The sequence below is a fragment of the Engystomops pustulosus genome, chromosome 8 (genome assembly GCF_040894005.1).
Source record: "Engystomops pustulosus chromosome 8, aEngPut4.maternal, whole genome shotgun sequence".
Taxonomy (NCBI): Eukaryota; Metazoa; Chordata; class Amphibia; order Anura; family Leptodactylidae; genus Engystomops; species Engystomops pustulosus.
The window spans coordinates 52,768,889-52,787,298 of record NC_092418.1 but is presented as its reverse complement, the minus strand read 5'-3'; the positions used below and the strand labels follow the sequence as shown (position 1 = coordinate 52,787,298).

Here is an 18,410-nt window from a genome sequence, read left to right as displayed (position 1 = left end):
GCGGGGAGCCCCTCCAGGGGCTTGGGAGACAAGGTGGAAGTCCAGACAGGGAGCGGACGAGGGATCTCCATACAATGAGAAGAACAAGCCGGGCCCCAACGGAGAATCTCCCCAGAAGACCAGTCCAGCACAGGGACATGTTGCTGCAACCAGGGGAGACCCAACAAGAGGGTGGAAGTGCTTTGGGGTAGTACAAAAAAACAAAGTCTTTCTTTATGTAAGGCTCCAACTTGCCGAAGCAGGGGTTCCGTGCAAAACCGGATGGGCACGGAAAGAATCTGGCCACTGACTGAGGCAATGGACAATGGTTTCTCAAGACGAACCACTGGGAAGTGATGCCGGGAGACCAGGGCTGCGTCCATAAAGTTCACTGTAGAGCCCGAATCCAGGAAAGCAGAAACTTGGATCTGGGTGCCGGTGTCTACGCTGAGGAGCACAGGAATAATCAGGCATGGAGAAGCTTGGCTCACACCTAGGGACGCTTCTCCCAAGAGCCTTAGGTGCTGGCGTTTCCCGGACGTTGGGGACGAACAGGACAAGTCACGATGAAGTGCCCAGGATTGGCACAATACAGACAAAGGTTCTCCTGTCGTCTTCTGGAACGCTCTTGTAGAGAGAGACGGATTCTGTCCACCTGCATGGGTTCCTCAGCAGACGATACAGGCGGAGGCTGGAGCGGCCTTTGGAAGGCAGGTGCTAGGCGAGGAAAACGTCTTACCTGAGCTTGAGGATGCTCACAGCGAAGTTCCTTAAACCGGACAACAATCCGAGTGGCCAGTGTGATGAGACCACCCAGAGTTGACGGTAGATCCCGAGCCGCCAGCGCATCTTTTACCTGCGGCGAGAGTCCTTTCTTAAAGATGGCGATGAGAGCTGCATCGTTCCAGGCAAGTTCAGAGGCCAGGGTGCGGAACTGAACTACATACTCTCCCACAGATGAGTTGCCTTGGCGCAGGTTCAACAACGAAGTCTCGGCAGAAAAAGCCTGTGCTGGTTCCTCAAAAATGGCCCAGAACTCCGCTAGAAAAGCCGCAAGAGTAGCCATGACCGGGTCGCCTCTGTCCCAAATAGGAGTGGTCCAGGCCAGGGCTTTCCAAGAGAGAAGTCTGACGAAGAATGCCACCTTGGAACGCTCCGTGACAAATTGCGAAGGCATGAGTTCTATCTGTAGGGAGCATTGAGTAATAAAACCCCTGCACTGTTTGGGGTCTCCGTCAAATTTGCTGGGCATAGACAGTCGTAATCGTGGTTCAGCAGCAGGAAGGCAGACCAGGGTTGCAAAAGCCACGGGAGCAGACACGGGAACCTGTTGCTGTTGCTGGGTGGCTAGCAGCTGTTGCAGCATGGTGGTGACTTGATCCAGCTGTTCGCGTTGAGCGGCACTCTCCCGGGATTGCTGGATCACTATGGCGGCAAAGTTTGGTAGAGTGAGAAGCGGAACCTCGGCGGGATCCATGGCCGGATCTTACTGTTAGGATCAGTGGATCCTCTGGACCACCGCTGGAGGTGGAACTAGCCAACACCTGGGACTGGAGTCTAGCGACACCTGGTATTCACCAGATCCCGCCGCAAAGCGGGTTGGACTTGCTGCGGCAGGATACCACCAGGTCGCTCCCAGGTGCGACTAGCCCACGGTGGTAGCCGAGGTCGAGGTACCTTAGCGGATGACAATCTCGTAGTCAGGTCCAGGCACAGGGTCAGGGCAGGCGGCAGAGATGCAACGTCAAGTCCAAGTCCGGGGTCAGCAACAGGAGGTCCAGGCAGGTGGGAACGGGAACACAGGTACACAGAACACAGCAACATGGAAGAACTTAAGTAACAACACATGAATTTTTTTGAAAAATTTGCCATTTTTTAAATCATTTCTTTTTCAGGCAGATAGAGTTCCACCTAAATAAGTTGCTGAATAACATTTCCTATATGTCTACTTTACATTTTCATAAAAGTTTGGATAACTTATTTTGATGTCACGCAGCTATAGGTTTTCCGTATTCGCTAGCACCAATCTCAGGTGTTAACCCTTTGATCGCAGCCGGCAAAGCTTTAACGAGCTGACGGCGCGTGGGCGCCTACATGTTGGCTCCAATCGTCGCTCCGGGTGACGTCATCGGGGAGCAGCGATCTGTTGCCATGACAGCTTCGGGTCACACAAAGATCCGAGGCTATTATGTTTTAGGCTATCTATTACAATGTGTGATTTGCACATTATAATAGATGGTGTGCAAAATCCCCATATACTATACTGTATTACGGCAGTATATGGTAGGATCAATCAGACAACCTAGGGCAGTGATGGCGAACCTATGACACGCGTGTCATTGCTGACACGACTAGCCATATTCACTGACACGCGACTGCCGAGTGAGAAGTTACACTCTACACAGCGGGAGGCTGAGAGATTGCAGTGAGCTCCCAGCACTCCTCTCCCGGGCCGGCCCCTCCCCCCTGTGTGAGCTGTGCCTCAATGTAATGTCAATGTACCTCTGCCACCTCTACACTGAGCATATCCAAAGCAGGGACCAGGGAGGACAACCACTCCCATCATACAGTGAGTAATGTCAATGTACCTCTGCCACCTCTACACTGAGCATATCCACAGCAGGGACCAGGGAGGACAACCACTCCTATCCTACAGTGAGTTATATCAGTGACTGTATGATAGAAGACAGTCATCAGGGCTTGTGTGTCAGTTTTGTGACGTACAAGCCCTGAAATAATCGCAACGTCTTGCAAATTGCCAGACATTGCGATTATTTTGCTCCTCACAGCTGCTCCATGCCAAGAGATCATGAGGGAGATGAAGACAGCGGCGCCTGTGAACTTTCATGACGGAAAGTTTGCAGGTTACTAAGCAATTCCACACGTGTCTGATTGTAACCGATTTATTACAATGTGCGAATTGCACATAGTAATAGATGATGTGGAAAATCCCCATATACTGCCACATTGTAGTATGGCAGTATATGAAAGAATAAATCACACAACCTAGGGTTGAATTACCCTAGAAGTTAAATAATATACATATTTGTTATTTAAACTATAAACAAAATTATGTTATTTTTTGTCAAGGTGACACACCACCCGAGTTATGCTCGGTTTTTTGGCGAATTTTGACACGCCAAGCTCAAAAGGTTGCCCATCACTGACCTAGGGTTAAAGTACCCTAGGGAGTCTGAATAATAGTAAAAAAAATTAATAAATAAAAGTAAAAAAATTCTATTAAAAAAACAAAAAAATTTAAATCACTCCCCTTTCCCTAGAAGTCATATAAATATAAATAAACAGTAAAAATCATAAACACATTAGATATCGCCGCGGCAGAAAATGCTCAATCAAAATATAATAATGGTTTTCCAGTGCGTTTAACCCCGTAACAGAAAATAGCGCCCAAAGTTGAAAATGGCATTTTTTGCCATTTTGAGAAATATAAAAAAATTCAATAAAAAGTGATCAAAAGGTCATACAGTCCTAAAAATAGAAGCATTGAAAACATCATCAAAAGTCACAAAAAATGACTCCACCCACAGCGCTAGAAGATGGCAAAATCAAGATTTTTTTTTTGTACAGGAGGTTTTCATTTTTGTAAATGTATAAAAACCTTATAAAACCTATACAAATTTGTTATCCCCGTGATCGCACTGAGCCACAGAATAAAGTAGACCTGTCATTTTGGGCGCACAGTGAAAGCCATAAAATCCAAGCCCACAAGAAATGGCGCAAATAGTTTTTTTTTTTTATAATTTTCAGTGCATTCCTAATTTTTTTCCCGCTTCCCAGTATACGGCATAGAATATCAAATACCTCCACTATGAAGTGCAATTTGTTACACAGAAAACAAGCAATCACACAGCTCTTTACATGGAAAAATAAAAAGGTATAGACTTTTGAAGGTGGGGAGTGAAAAATAGACGCAAAAACAAAAAAGGGCATGTTTCTTAAGGGGTTAAGATGACATCATAGACGCCATCTTTCAGGAAGAGCCTACAGTGCCTCAGTGCCTGATCGGACCCAGGGCTGCCATATCAACAATCAGCGCCCCCTGAAGACGGCGCATGGGGGGCGATTGTGGGGGAAAGACCCCCCCAAAGGCAAGTTAAATGCAGCGGTCACGCTGACAGTGGCATTTAACGGGTTAAATACCCACGATCAGAGCACACTTCGACCGCGGGTGCTACGCGGGTGTTAGTTAGTTATAGCCGGCACTCTGTGCGTCCTGATGAGCTGAACCGGCATTAGCTCTGCGTCCCATATATCGGACACTGAGCGCTAAGTCACTGCGCTCAGCGTCCAATATATTGTATGCAGAGCGGACAGGGGTTATTAAAGCTATAAGAAATTAACACCCAATTCTGCATCATTGTCTGTGGCAGCAAAAGAGAAATCAGAAGAAGGTAGGTGTGTCAATCCTCCTTCTTCACCTGTTCATTATGCAGGATTAAAGCATATATCTTTACCAGAGGGAACAGATTTCTAACTGCAGACAGGATTTTAGCTCACAATCTCTACTTTAAATTATGCCGTAGAGATACAGTCCCTTTATACACTAGACCAGTGTTGGCGAACCTATGGCACGGGTGCCAGAGGTGGCACACAGAGCCCTCTCTTTTGGCACCCAGGCCATAACACAGCACAAAGGTCACCATTCAGGACTTAAGACCTGAATCAGGAGGTGTGGACAGAGCTTGATTATCATTGTAGCCCCTTCTCTGGACCTGTTATTCATCCTGTTAACTTTAGAGGGAAACTACAATAATAGTACAAATTTCTCCCTCTTTCTCCTGTATTGGTGCCCTCATGCGCCAATACGTTTGAAACCTGTCACCTTAAATTGGCCTTTGGCAAAAATGTATGGCTTTTGCTTGTAGTTTCAGCACTCGGTCCCTAAAAGGTTCTCCATCACTGCACTAGACTATGGACTTACTGGTTCCAAATGTAGACAACACTGTTTTGCCATTTGTTACATCTCTTCAGTACAGTGTTTAGTTTTAGCTGAGTGAGAGGCTTTTGACTAGGGTTGAGAGTTCTCCTCACAGAGAGTTTGCCAATTAAGGACCAGAAATTGTGACTTTAAATGTGGATATCTCTGGATCCCTATCACCCAGAAACACAATAACTAGATTGTGAAGATTACAGGTGACAGGGATCAAAAGTTATGGCTTCTAGAATCCAGGACGTATCTCATAGGTTCTTGAACATAGAGGTGCCATCCTGTGAGGATATATGAGTTACAATAATGGATCGGCAGAACACATAGTAATAATTGTAGCAATGTTTTATTGGTGTCTGAGATTTGGAGACACTGATAGGAAGTGTATATGCATCTGACAGAGGCCCCAAGTAATGAGAAAAGGAAAGTGAAGCTCTTTTATTACATCATTAAGGGGAAAAGGGAAGAGAAATAGCTCTAATTCAGAAAGCTATGACAGTCTGGGCCGAGAGCACATTGTGCAGGCATTTGACAAACACTGTGACACTGAAAAGAAAGAATGTGGAAAGATACAAGTTCTCCTCAAGGGATCAGGAAGTTGGAGAGAACATGGACATATATTTGACATAGCTGAGGAAACCGGCCGCGTCATGTGGATTTGGAGAAAAAAGAGACTCTCTCTTTAGAGATCAGAGACTCTTACCTAAAAAAAACTGACCTCAGTGAGAAGCATGCAGATCTGCAGGACGGCCAAGCTGACAAAGAACAGCCTGAAGATGATGGAAGGCACCGGTGATGAGACAGTACATGCTGTATATGGGATAAGAAAAACCATCCAGTGCAGATATTATGGGAAAAGACATGATAGAGCTAAAGAGAAGTGTCCTGCATATGGAGAAACCTGCAGGACATGTGGAAAGATGAATTATTTCTTAGCTATATGCAGACTGAAAGCAGGCAAACAGCATAGACAATTCCCCACAATAACACAGAACACAGACAGTGATGATGAGATTACATGGCTACAGCTGCAGCCTGTAACAGAGAATGTCCATTTGGTCAAGCAGTCAGTAGCAAATGAGGTAACGCAGCTGCCCTTCAATCATTAATTATTTCATATGCTGCCCCCACCATTAATTATTTCATATGCTTCCCCTCATAATTAATTATTTCCTATGCTTCCCCCCACCATTAATTATTTTCTATGCTTCCCTAACCATTATGTTCTATGCTTTCCCCTACCATTAATTATTTTTTATGCTGCCCCCATAATAATTATTTCATATATTAGGGCCCCCGGCCGCCACAATCTTTTTACTGCTGTTTAAAAAAACTAAAAATCCTATACTCACATCTGGCTCCCGCGTCTTGTTTCTTCTGGCTGCTACCGGACAAGAAGGGATGCGTGGCCACATGATGACGTCATCACGCGGCCATGCATCTAGGTTCAAACAGTGATGTGTGCCAGGGTTTTCTTCCAGCCACATCGCTCCACCTGCAGTAGTAGTGCTCGAGCTGTATCAAGCTGTATACAGTGACGGGAAGGAGCTTCCTGTCCGGATGGACGTAGGTACCTGCCCGACTGCAGCCCATTGGGGGCCCCTGCAGGAGCCTAATCATTGGCGCTATTGGAGCGCCAGCCCCGGGACCCCCAACCAATAAATCCGGGGCTCGGCGCTCCAAGGACGCCAATGATGATCTGGCTCTGGTTGGATGCGACAGGGGCTGGATAGAAACGGTCCGCATGTATCCCGCGGGCTGTAGTTTGGGGACCCCTGGTGTAGACCAACAACATTATGGCTGTTGAAGTTTCCCAGAATATACAAAATCCAGAATACAAAAACAGAATATGCTGATTTATTTGAAGGTGATGGGTGCCTAGAAGGTAAATAAAAACTAGAAATTGATCACACATTGCCACCTACTTTACTTGCAAGAAAGGTGCCTGTAGCTTTAATGCAATCACTGAAAGAGGAGCTACATGATTTACGGAAGCGAGGCGTGATAGCAATAGCACAGAAGAGCACAGACTGGTAAATTAAAAATACCATCTGGTAAATTAAAAATATGCATTGATCCTAAGCCACTGAATAACGAAGATAATCTACCAGATTTATTGAAGGCTAAAATATTTTCAGTATGTGATGTAAAAAATGGATTCTGGCATGTAGAACAGAATGAAGAAACACATTCACTGTTCACTGACTACATTTTCATCCCCATTTGGATGCTTTAAATGCCCATAGGACTAAGTCCTGCTCCAGCAAAAATTGATGCATGCCTTGGAAGGACTCCCTGAAGTCAAAACAATAGCAGATCATTTACTTATAGAGGGAGAAGGTGAAGACATGGAATTTGCCATCAAAGATCAGAAGATGATACAATTTCAGAAAAGATGTAGATGTAGATGATGTAGAGTAAAGATGTAGAGTAGACCACTACCAGTATATTGTCAAACAGCGCGACACCTTCTAGTTTTTGCTTCAAAGCGTGGTGTCATCATCCAGAAAATCAACTTTAAAGTGAGATGTAAATTGAGGTAGAGAATTTAACACTGCAATCAGGGTGGAGAGCTCTGAACGCCTCCTCCTCTGTGATTGACATCATGCATCGGACTTCAGAAGATCTAGTTGGTCGTGACCCTAAATGTAGGGCCATCAATTACAGTGAAGGGGTCTTTCTGAGGAAGAGAGAACTCCGACCCTTGAGTTTAGACAACCAATTTACATTTCACTTCAAAGTTGATTTACTGGATGATGCCACCACACTGGGTCATAAAACAAACACAATCTGGAAGATGTTCAGCTGCCTGGCAACATACTGGTAGTGGTTTATTAGGTCACTTTCTGCTTACAGGTTCCCTTTAAGAGAGAGAGAGCTCTCAGAAGAGACATACTAAAAAACTTGCACTCTACTCATCTAGGCATAGAGGGACGTCTACACTGTGCAAGGGAATCTGTGTATTGGCCAGGTACGAATGGCTGAGCCTTCTTCATACAGAGATGGGCTTTGCTGCATATCGCAGCAAAGACCCATCGCTATCACCCGCGGTCGGTGCTTGCAACGATCACGGGTGTTAACCTTTGCTTTGCCGCCGGCGGCACTTTAAGTTTGACCGCCATCTTACCTCCGATCGCCACTCCCCCGAACGTCATCGGGGGGCGGCGATCGGTTGCCATGGTAGTCTCGGGTCTTCGTTTGACCCGAGGATACATGGCTTCTGCACATTGTGAGACACTGAAGGGGTTAACTGTGGATGGGCGGTATGTTTCCCCTAGGTTTTGCTTCTATGCAAGGCCTTAGTGCTGAGGTGGGTTTGTCCAGCACCTTGGACACAGGTGATGGGAACAGCCTAATTAGCCTGGATAAAATGACTCAGCAGAGTTGAGTGGGTTGTCTCTCTGTGGAAGGAGGCTGAGAGGACACAGCTCTGACCTGTGTGTCTGGAGCAGCCACGTGATCTTTGTTTAGTGTGAGCTAGTGGACTATTTGTATAGTTAGCACCCTGACGGGTAGGTTTTCTTTTGTTTATTCAAATACCTGAATGTAAAGGCTGGTTTTATTTTGCTGCAATAAACGCAGGCGAGACCTGTTTGGACTGTACCCTGGTGTCCCTGTCTTGAACTGCATCCCAGCACCCCGCTACCACGGTCTCTACTGGGCCAAATCCCCACATATGGTGCTTCGGATTGCGGGCAGTTCAAAAAGACATACACCTGAAAGGCTTGATACATCCTGCAACATTGCATGGCCTGGGTGAAAGCAGCAGGCAAATTGCAGGATACAGCCAAGATGGAGGACTTTATTAAATACCTGCAAGAGGAGGCCAGAGCTAATCGGCAGCAGCAGCAGGAAGAGTCCCAGGCGAATCGGCAGCTGCAGCAAGCCATGCTCCAGCAGCAGGATGAGAGGTCCCGTCAGCAGCAAGCCATGTTCCAGCTGCAGGAGGAGAGGTCCCGCCAGCAGCAGGAGGAGAGGTCCCGCCAGCAGCAAGCCATGTTTCAGCTGCAGGAGGAGAGGTCCCGCCAGCAGCAGGAAGAATCCCGAGCCATGTTCCAGCTGATGATGGAGAAGTTTTCTGGCATGATGGCAGCACCGCAAGCGACGACTACTGAGGGGTCCCATACTGGTCTGCAAGGGTACCCGGTTGTCCAGCATTCCGCACGGGCTGCAGTACAAAAGGCTTTACAAAAAATGGCGACGACCGACGACGTGGAGGCGTATCTCACTGTGTTCGAGCGAGTAGCTGAGCGAGAGGAGTTACCGGCTGAGCAGTGGGCAGATGTCCTGGCACCGTTCCTGACCGGCGAGTCGCAGAAGGCTTACTACGACCTGAGTGAAACGGAGGCCCGTAAGTACCCCCAGCTAAAGGCGGAGATTCTGGCTCGTCTTGGGGTCACCGTTCAAATTCGCTCCAGCCGGGTCCACCAGTGGGCTTACTCAGAAAAATTACCCCCACGCTCCCAAATGCATGACCTGATCCATCTTGTCCGGAAGTGGCTGCAACCAGAGGACTGCACCCCAGCACAGATGGTAGAGAGAGTGGTCCTCGACAAGTTCACCCGTTCTCTGCCCTCTCGGCTCCAGCGGTGGGTTGGACAGGCCGGTCCCACAAAAGCTGAGGAGCTTGTGTCCCTTGTAGAGAGGTATCGGGCTACGGAGGACCTTCTACTTACCTCTCCCACACGAAGCAGTGCCAGTGACAGGGTCACCAAACCAGCTGGTAAGACTGCTACTGCGGAAAAGGGGAGACATGTCAGGTTGGGAGGGGGTTCATTGGGGGGCGTGGATACCCAGAAACCCAGTGAGGCTCGTGACAGAGGTCGTGGCCGTATCCAGTGCTGGCGGTGCCATGAAATAGGCCATATTGCTGCCAACTGTCCACTGTCAGTGGAGCCAATGGACTGCAACCAGACCCGGCGAGTGTCACTGTTTGCCCGGCCAGTTCTGGCGGCAGAGTCAGTCACGGATGCAGAACCCCAAGTATGCATGGTCACAATCGGTGGTCACACAGTGGAAGCCTTGCTAGACTCAGGGAGTCTGGTCACCCTGGTGCGGGGAACTTTGGTTGATCCTGGACTATACAGTGGGCGGAGAGTGGGAGTGTTGTGTATACATGGGGACACTCGCGAATATCCCACTGCTGTCATCAACCTACATACCCCTTGTGGTACTGTTACCCATGAAGTGGGGGTGGTGGGGACCCTTTTTCATGAGGCTATTATCGGCAGAGACTTACCGGTGTTTTGGGACCTCTGGAGACGAAGACCCACCTCAGGTGCTGTTGCAGATAATGGACATCAGGTATGTCCGGCCTTGGCCCCTGAACCCTTTGAGGCCAATGTACACACACCAGCAGTAGGGGTGACCCCATGTGATGAATTCTCTCCCCTAGAGGTCCTAGCTGGTGAGGTCGAGGGCCACGAGGAGGTGGCCGACATGCTGGACCTTGAGATTTCCCGTGACAATTTTGGGGCTGCACAGCTACAGGACCCTACCTTGGTTAAAGCACGGGAGAATGTCAAGGTGATAAATGGGGTACTCCAAATACCAGGGGCTGATAAAATATACCCCCGAATGGTGATTATTGGGGAACTGTTGTACAGGGTCGACCAGATACGGGGTGAGGAGGTTGAGCAACTTGTAGTACCCCAATCTCACCGTAGGCTGGTGCTAGAGTTGGCACACAAACATGTGCTGGGAGGGCACTTAGGTGCTGAGAAGACCCGAGAGAGGATCCTGCAGCGATTTTTCTGGCCCGGGGTATGGGAGGAGGTAAACCGGTATTGTAGCTCCTGCCCTGAGTGTCAACTTACTGCCCCGGTCTCCCACTTCAGGAGTCCTTTGGTCCCGCTACCGATCATAGAAGTGCCCTTTGAACGGATTGCAATGGATCTGGTTGGCCCCATAGTCAAATCCTCCAGGGGGCACCAATACATCCTAGTTATCCTGGACTATACTACGCGGTATCCCGAGGCGATTCCATTAAGGAACACCTCCTCCAAAAATATTGCTAGGGAGCTGTTCCAGGTGTTCTCACGCACAGGCCTCCCCAAGGAAATCTTGACTGACCAGGGTACCCCATTCATGTCTAGGGTAATGAAGGAGATGTGCAAGTTACTACAGGTAAAACAGCTCCGCACCTCTGTGTATCATCCTCAGACAGATGGCCTGGTCGAGAGGTTTAATAAGACCTTGAAGGGGATGCTTAAGAGGGTGGTCAGCAAAGATGGGAAGGACTGGGATTGTTTGTTGCCCTATTTGATGTTTGCCATACGTGAAGTTCCCCAGTCCTCCACGGGTTTCTCACCCTTTGAGCTGTTATATGGCCGTTCCCCACGTGGGCTTTTGGATGTAGCCAAGGAGACCTGGGAGCAGGAGAGGACCCCCCACCGTAGTGTGATAGAACACGTCTCCCTTATGCAGGACCGCATAGCGGCGGTAATGCCCCTTGTAAAGGAACACATGACAAGGGCACAAGAGGCCCAGTCTAGGGTCTACAATAGGTCAGCCAGACTCAGGACCTTTAACCCAGGCGACAGAGTGCTAGTTCTGGTGCCCACCGTGGAGAGCAAGTTCTTGGCCAAATGGCAAGGGCCATATGAGGTCATGGAGAGAGTGGGGAAGGTAACCTACAGGGTATCTCAGCCGGGGAGGAGGAAACCCGAACAGATATACCACGTGAACCTCCTAAAGCCATGGAGGGAAAGAGAGTCCCTGATGGCCATGGGAGTAGAGAAGGCGGCTGTCTCCAAGAAGGGGACACCGGAGGTAGGTGTACCCGATGCCAAGGTGCCTGAAGTACGGATCTCGGAGTCCCTCTCCAGGGCCCAGATTCAGGAAGCGAAGGAGTTTGTGCTCCGAAATATGGAGGTGTTCTCTAAGTTACCGGGACGTACTTCAGTCATCAAGCATGACATCATAACCGAACCCCACATCCGGGTAAACCAAAAACCTTACCGGGTCCCTGAAGCGCGCCGGCTTGCCATATCCGAAGAAGTCAGGCAGATGTTAGACCTGGGGGTTATCGAGGAGTCTAAAAGTGACTGGTCGAGTCCTATTGTGTTGATTCCCAAACCTGATGGTTCCCTACGGTTCTGCAATGATTTTAGGAAGTTGAACGAGGTGTCCAAATTTGATTCCTATCCCATGCTCAGGGTTGACGAGTTGATAGAACGACTTGGACAGGCTAGGTTCTTCTCCACCCTTGACCTGACGAAAGGGTATTGGCAGGTACCCCTGACTGACAGGGCTAAAGAGAAGACCGCTTTTGTTACCCCTGATGGGCTTTTTCAGTACGTGGTACTCCCCTTTGGGCTACATGGGGCTCCCGCCACATTCCAGAGGTTAATGGATCTCGTGCTAAAACCTCACCGGAGTTATGCCTCGGCCTACTTAGATGACATTATAGTCTATAGTAACGACTGGGAGAGTCATCTAGCCAAAGTACAAGCAGTGGTAGACTCCCTGAGGGCAGCAGGGCTGACAGCGAACCCCCAAAAGTGTGCACTGGGTCTGGAAGAGGCCCGTTACCTGGGGTACCGTATTGGGCGAGGGGTCATCAAACCCCAAGTAAATAAAGTAGAGGCGATCCAGCAGTGGCCACGACCTTTGAGCAAGAAGCAAGTGAGGGCTTTTCTGGGCATAGTGGGCTATTATCGCCGATTTATCCCCGATTTTGCGACAATAGCGGCACCCCTGACTGACCTGACTAAGGGTAGCAGGGCGGTGATGGTAAAGTGGAGTGAAGAGGCTGAGGGGGCGTTTCAGCGACTTAAGACGGTTTTGTGTGAGGGACCGATACTGATCACCCCTAACTTCACCAAGACCTTTATTGTGCAGACTGACGCTTCTGACGTGGGCTTGGGGGCTGTCCTGTCCCAAGTAGTGGAGGGTGAGGAACATCCTGTAACATTCCTGAGCCGCAAGCTCACACCTCCTGAAAAGAACTATAGTATAGTTGAGAGGGAGTGCTTGGCGATCAAATGGGCTCTGGAATCCCTGAGGTATTATTTGGTAGGGCGGCAGTTTACACTGGTGACCGATCACTCTCCCCTAACCTGGATGAGTCAGGCCAAGGAGAGGAACGCCAGGGTCACAAGGTGGTTCCTAATGCTCCAGAATTTTAAATTCACGGTGGAACATCGAGCAGGAAAATTGCATGGGAATGCCGATGCCCTATCCCGTACCCACTGTCTGATGGCCAAAAGTGTTCGTCCCCACAGGGTCAAACAGAGGGGGAGGGTATGTGAGACACTGAAGGGGTTAACTGTGGATGGGCGGTATGTTTCCCCTAGGTTTTGCTTCTATGCAAGGCCTTAGTGCTGAGGTGGGTTTGTCCAGCACCTTGGACACAGGTGATGGGAACAGCCTAATTAGCCTGGATAAAATGACTCTGCAGAGTTGAGTGGGTTGTCTCTCTGTGGAAGGAGGCTGAGAGGACACAGCTCTGACCTGTGTGTCTGGAGCAGCCACGTGATCTTTGTTTAGTGTGAGCTAGTGGACTATTTGTATAGTTAGCACCCTGACGGGTAGGTTTTCTTTTGTTTATTCAAATACCTGAATGTAAAGGCTGGTTTTATTTTGCTGCAATAAACGCAGGCGAGACCTGTTTGGACTGTACCCTGGTGTCCCTGTCTTGAACTGCATCCCAGCACCCCGCTACCACGGTCTCTACTGGGCCAAATCCCCACAACATGCATTACAATGAGCCTGTGGCTCATTGTAATGTATAGTGAGCAGAAATGCCATATACTGCGATACAGTAGTATTGCAGTATATGGCAGGAGCGATCAGACCATCTAGGGTTAATGTACCCTAGAGGGTCTAAGAAATAGTGGGAAAAAAAAGAAAAAAAAAAGTTTAAAAAATGTAAAAAAATAATAAAATATTAAAAGTTCAAATTACCCCCCTTTTCCTAGAACTGATATAAAATATAATAAATAGTAAAAATCACAGACACATTAGGTATCGCCGCGTCCCAAAATGCCCGATCTATCAAAATATAAAAACGGTTATTGACGGCGGTGACCTCCGGAACGGCAAATGGTGCCCAAATGTCCAAAACGCGACTTTTACACCTTTTTAGATGACATAAAAATGTAATAAATTATCAAAATGTCGCACAGTCCTCAAAATGGTAGCAATGAGAACGTCGGCTCATTTAGCAAAAAATGACACCTCACACATCTCCGTGCGCCAAAGTATGAAAAAGTTATTCGCGTCAGAAGATGGCAAAATTTTTTTTTTCTTTTTTGTACACATTCGTTTAATTTTTGAAACCTGTATAAATTTGGTATCACCGCAATCGCCCGGACCCAAAGAATAAAGTAGAGGTGTTATTTGGAGCGCAGAGTGAAAGTCGTAAAAACTGAGCCCACAAGAACATGACGCACATGCAGTTTTTTTCAATTTTTCCACATTTGGAATTTTTTTGCATGGCGTGGAATAATAAATAACATCATGGGAAAGTAAAATTTGTTACGCACAAAATAAGCCCTCACACAGCTCTATACACGGAAAAATGAAAAAGTTGGAGAGCGAGAAATTAGTGAAAATACCCTGCGTCCTTAAGGTGTTAATAAATCCCGGCGGACCCGAATCCAGCGCAGAGAACGCGGCGCTGCATCACGAATAGCCCGGGTAAGTAAATCTGCTCCACTGGGTCATCAGAGACTCCAGAGTCATTAACTTGGAAGCAATAAATTAGCACACTTCCCAAGTAATCTAATTAACTCCTTCAGGACCCATTTTTCAAATCTGCCCTATGTATAAGTGGTTATAGCTTTAGAAAGTTCTCGTGACACATTGTATTTCAAATTAGTTTAAACATTTGGATGATATCTTTTGTGCTTGGTTATGATAAAAACTGAAATTTGAAAAAAATTTGGAAAAATTATTTAATTTCATAGTATCATAGTATATAAGGCTGGAAAGAGATCCTTGTACTGTCTGTACATTTGTACATTGCAATGAGGTCTCCCCTCAGCCGTCTTTTTTATAAACTGAATAATTCCAAATTTTGTAATTTGTCATTGTATACTAGTCCCCCCATTTCCCTAATAATCTTGGCTGCTCTGCTCTGCACTTGTTCCAGTTCTACTATGTCCTTTTTAAACACTGGTGCCCAAAACTTTTATACAATAATCCATGTGTGGTTTGACCAGTGTTTTGTACAAGGGCAAAACTATGTCCTTATCTTGATAATTTATTTCTCTCTTGATACATCCCATAATTTTATTTACTTTAGTAGCAGCTGCCTGGCTCTGATCACTAAAATTAAGTTTACCATCCACCAATAGCCCCAAGTCCTTTTCAGCTCCAGTTTTACCAAGTAATTGACTGTTTAGCACAGAAGTGTACTTTTTTTGGTTCAATAAAGCTTTATTGTAACAAAATATTAACATATTACTTAAAGCACATTGAGATCACATGCATTGAGTATAAACTGCAATAAGACGCATCAACAATCAAGGATTACACATTACTTCGGTACACATAAGATACAAGAGGAAAACACCATAGGGCGGTACCCGCCTTATATAGTAAAGTATTGGTATCAATCCCGCACTCCTCCAAAGTCTGTACAAACCCTTGAAAGAAAAACCAACACATAACCGAACTAAGTTAAGAATCCATATAACAACATACACCCAACATACACATTAATACTGTCTCACAGGACAAGACACACAAACAAGGGAGGACAGACACAGGGGAGGAGAAGAGGGGGTAGGGGAAAGAGCATCCCATCAAATACCAATAGATTATATACCACGTAACCAAAGAACAAACTGTGGGGACTCCCTGAATGAGACCAAGGGTAGCCATTGTAAATGGCTATCGGCATCAGACCGATAATCATCCAACACCACTATCTCCTCCATTCTCAGAATGTATGCTATTTTCGCAGACCACATTGCCATAGAGGGAGTATAGTCGACTTCCATAATCTGGGAATGACACGCCTCATTGCCATAACAAAATGCCTCAAAAGCCCCAATCTGACTTTCTTATATGAACCAGAGTGCATTGAGAGAAGCAGTACAGCCGGACTGCATTGTGTCGAGAAAGATGTCAAGCTGTCATGAAGCGAAAGAACCACCTTCCACAAATCATTATCTCCAGGACACTCCCACCAAATATGGAGCGTCAACCCCTCCTTCACCCCACATCACTTATCAGACACTGAAGGCTAAAACCTGTGTAAAACCGACATTGTTCTGTACCATTGCAACAAAATCTTGTAACTTGTATCCTGTAATGAGCACAATATCAAAGCTTTATGAGTTAACGCCATGGATCTTGACCAATCCTCCTCTGAAAATGTTTGCTGACCCCCATGACATTTCCCCAGCAGCAACCCGTAGACTGCAGAAATTAAATGTGCAGCAGGAGCAGACGTGACACACCATTCTACAAAGGTAGTTAGATCTCAAGTAATTTCCCCCTGGGGTGCTAAGGATTTGCAGAAACTATTCATCCGATGCAGACATCTACGATCCTTGTACATATTTTGCAGCAATGGGTGACCCACAGACTGAAGATTCGCTGAGGACAAGACAACACAACACATGGCGTACTTGATTTACTGGGCTGTTCATAACTGTGAGGAACAGAGGGTCTGTCATACCTAATGGGGAGTCCGAAATATATGACAAAGGCAAGAGCGGCCCAGGACAAGAAGAAACCAATCCCCGACCATTCACCCTACCCAATACTTGCAAAATTATGTTCAATAAAGGGGTTAGGCGCAGTAGCATGGAGTGTGAACCGGGCGGTATAAAAAAAAAAGCTTCTAGAATAGGAGAAGAGTTGCTAGATATCTCAATTTCCACCCCCAGCCTTGCCAGTCACCATGCAGTGAAGAACACAAAAAAGCACCGTAGCACAACGGTACAGGGCAAAATCCGGAAGACCCACTCCCCTCTCAGACTTAGGCCTAAAAATAGTGGTAAAAAAGCGCATCAAATATGTCCAGTATAGGAAATCAAGTGTGACATATAACAAAAAGTTTTCAAATAATTCCAGTCCAATGAGGTTTTGCTGTGTTGTCCTGTGCCCCGATCTTGTGGAGTTCGGGATGTAGAAATCAGGAGTGTAGGATATAAAAAACAGGACGTATGACCGCGCTTCTCAGTATAGAAAAAAAGCTTTATTTTGTATATGGACGACGCGTTTCGGGGGCGTAATGCTCCCTTCTTCAGATCCGTGCAATTACAACAGAGATCCAGACAGTCCTCGACTTATGTTGTGCACCCTAAAAGCAGGAATGGATGGTCTTGGATAGAAATGTAGTGCTTTGGTGTTTTAGGGGTTAATCATGCTGTGCACTGTTCTGAATGAAAGCAGCAGATGATGCAAGGGTTAAAGTACCCTAGTGGGTCTAAATTTTTTTTTTTTTTTTAATTATATTAACCCCTTAATGACCTGGGCCTTTTTTGTTTTTTTCATTTCTGTTTTTCACTCTCCACCTTCAAAAATCTATACCTTTTTTATTTTTATGAGTAAAGAGCTCTGTGACGGCTTGTTTTCTGTGTAACAAATTGCACTTCATAGTGATGGTATTGAATATTCCATGTCGTGTATTGGGAAGCAAGAAAAAAATTCCAAATGCAGTGAAAATGGTAAAAAAAAAAACATTTGCGTCGTTTTCTTGTGGGCTTGGATTTTTACGGCTTTCACCGCGCACCCCAAATTACATGTCTACTTTATTCTTCAGGTTGGTACGATCACAGGGATATCAAATTTTGTACAGGTTTTATAATGTTTTCATACATTCAGAAAATTTAAAACCTTCTATACAAAAATTTTTTTGGGGATTTTGACATCTTATGGCACTAATAACTTTTGTACGACCTTTGATGACGTTTTCAATGCTTCTATTTTTAGGATTGTATGGCCTTTTGATCACTTTTTCTTAAATTTTTTTAGATTTTGCAAAACGGCTTCGGTTACGGGGTTAAACACAATGAAAAACCATTATAACATTTTGATAGATCGGGCATTTTCGGACGCGGGGATACCTAATGTGTTCATGATTTTTTAATTATAATTTTTTTTAAAACTTTTTTTATTTTTATAATTTTTCAGACTCCCTAGGGTACTTTAACCCCTAGGTTGTCTGATTGATCCTACCATACACTGCCATACTTCAGTATGTGGGGATTTTCCTCCCCATTCATTACAATGTGCAATTAGCAGACAAAGACCTGAGGCTGTCATGGCAACGGATCGGCGCCACGTCACTGGGAGCGATGATCGTCAACAAGATAGTGGCGTCTATGAGCTCTCTCCATGTATCTGCATCCGACAGGTAAAGGGTTAAAAAAACCCTAAACATTCAAATCACCCCCCTTTTTCCTAGATGTCATATAAATATAAATAAACAGTAAAATTCAGAAATGCATTGTGTATCGCTGCAGTCAAAAATGCCCGATCTATAAAAATATAACAATGGTTTTTCACTACATTTAACCCCGTA

The 18,410-nt window shown here is 46.3% G+C and overlaps 1 protein-coding gene across 4 annotated transcripts in view; it reads right to left on the bottom strand.

The window, feature by feature from the left end:
• The window catches only part of LOC140075287 (UTP--glucose-1-phosphate uridylyltransferase-like), a 289,870-nt gene that overhangs the window by 258,011 nt on the left and 13,449 nt on the right, over nt 1-18,410 (bottom strand). The window lies entirely within an intron of this gene.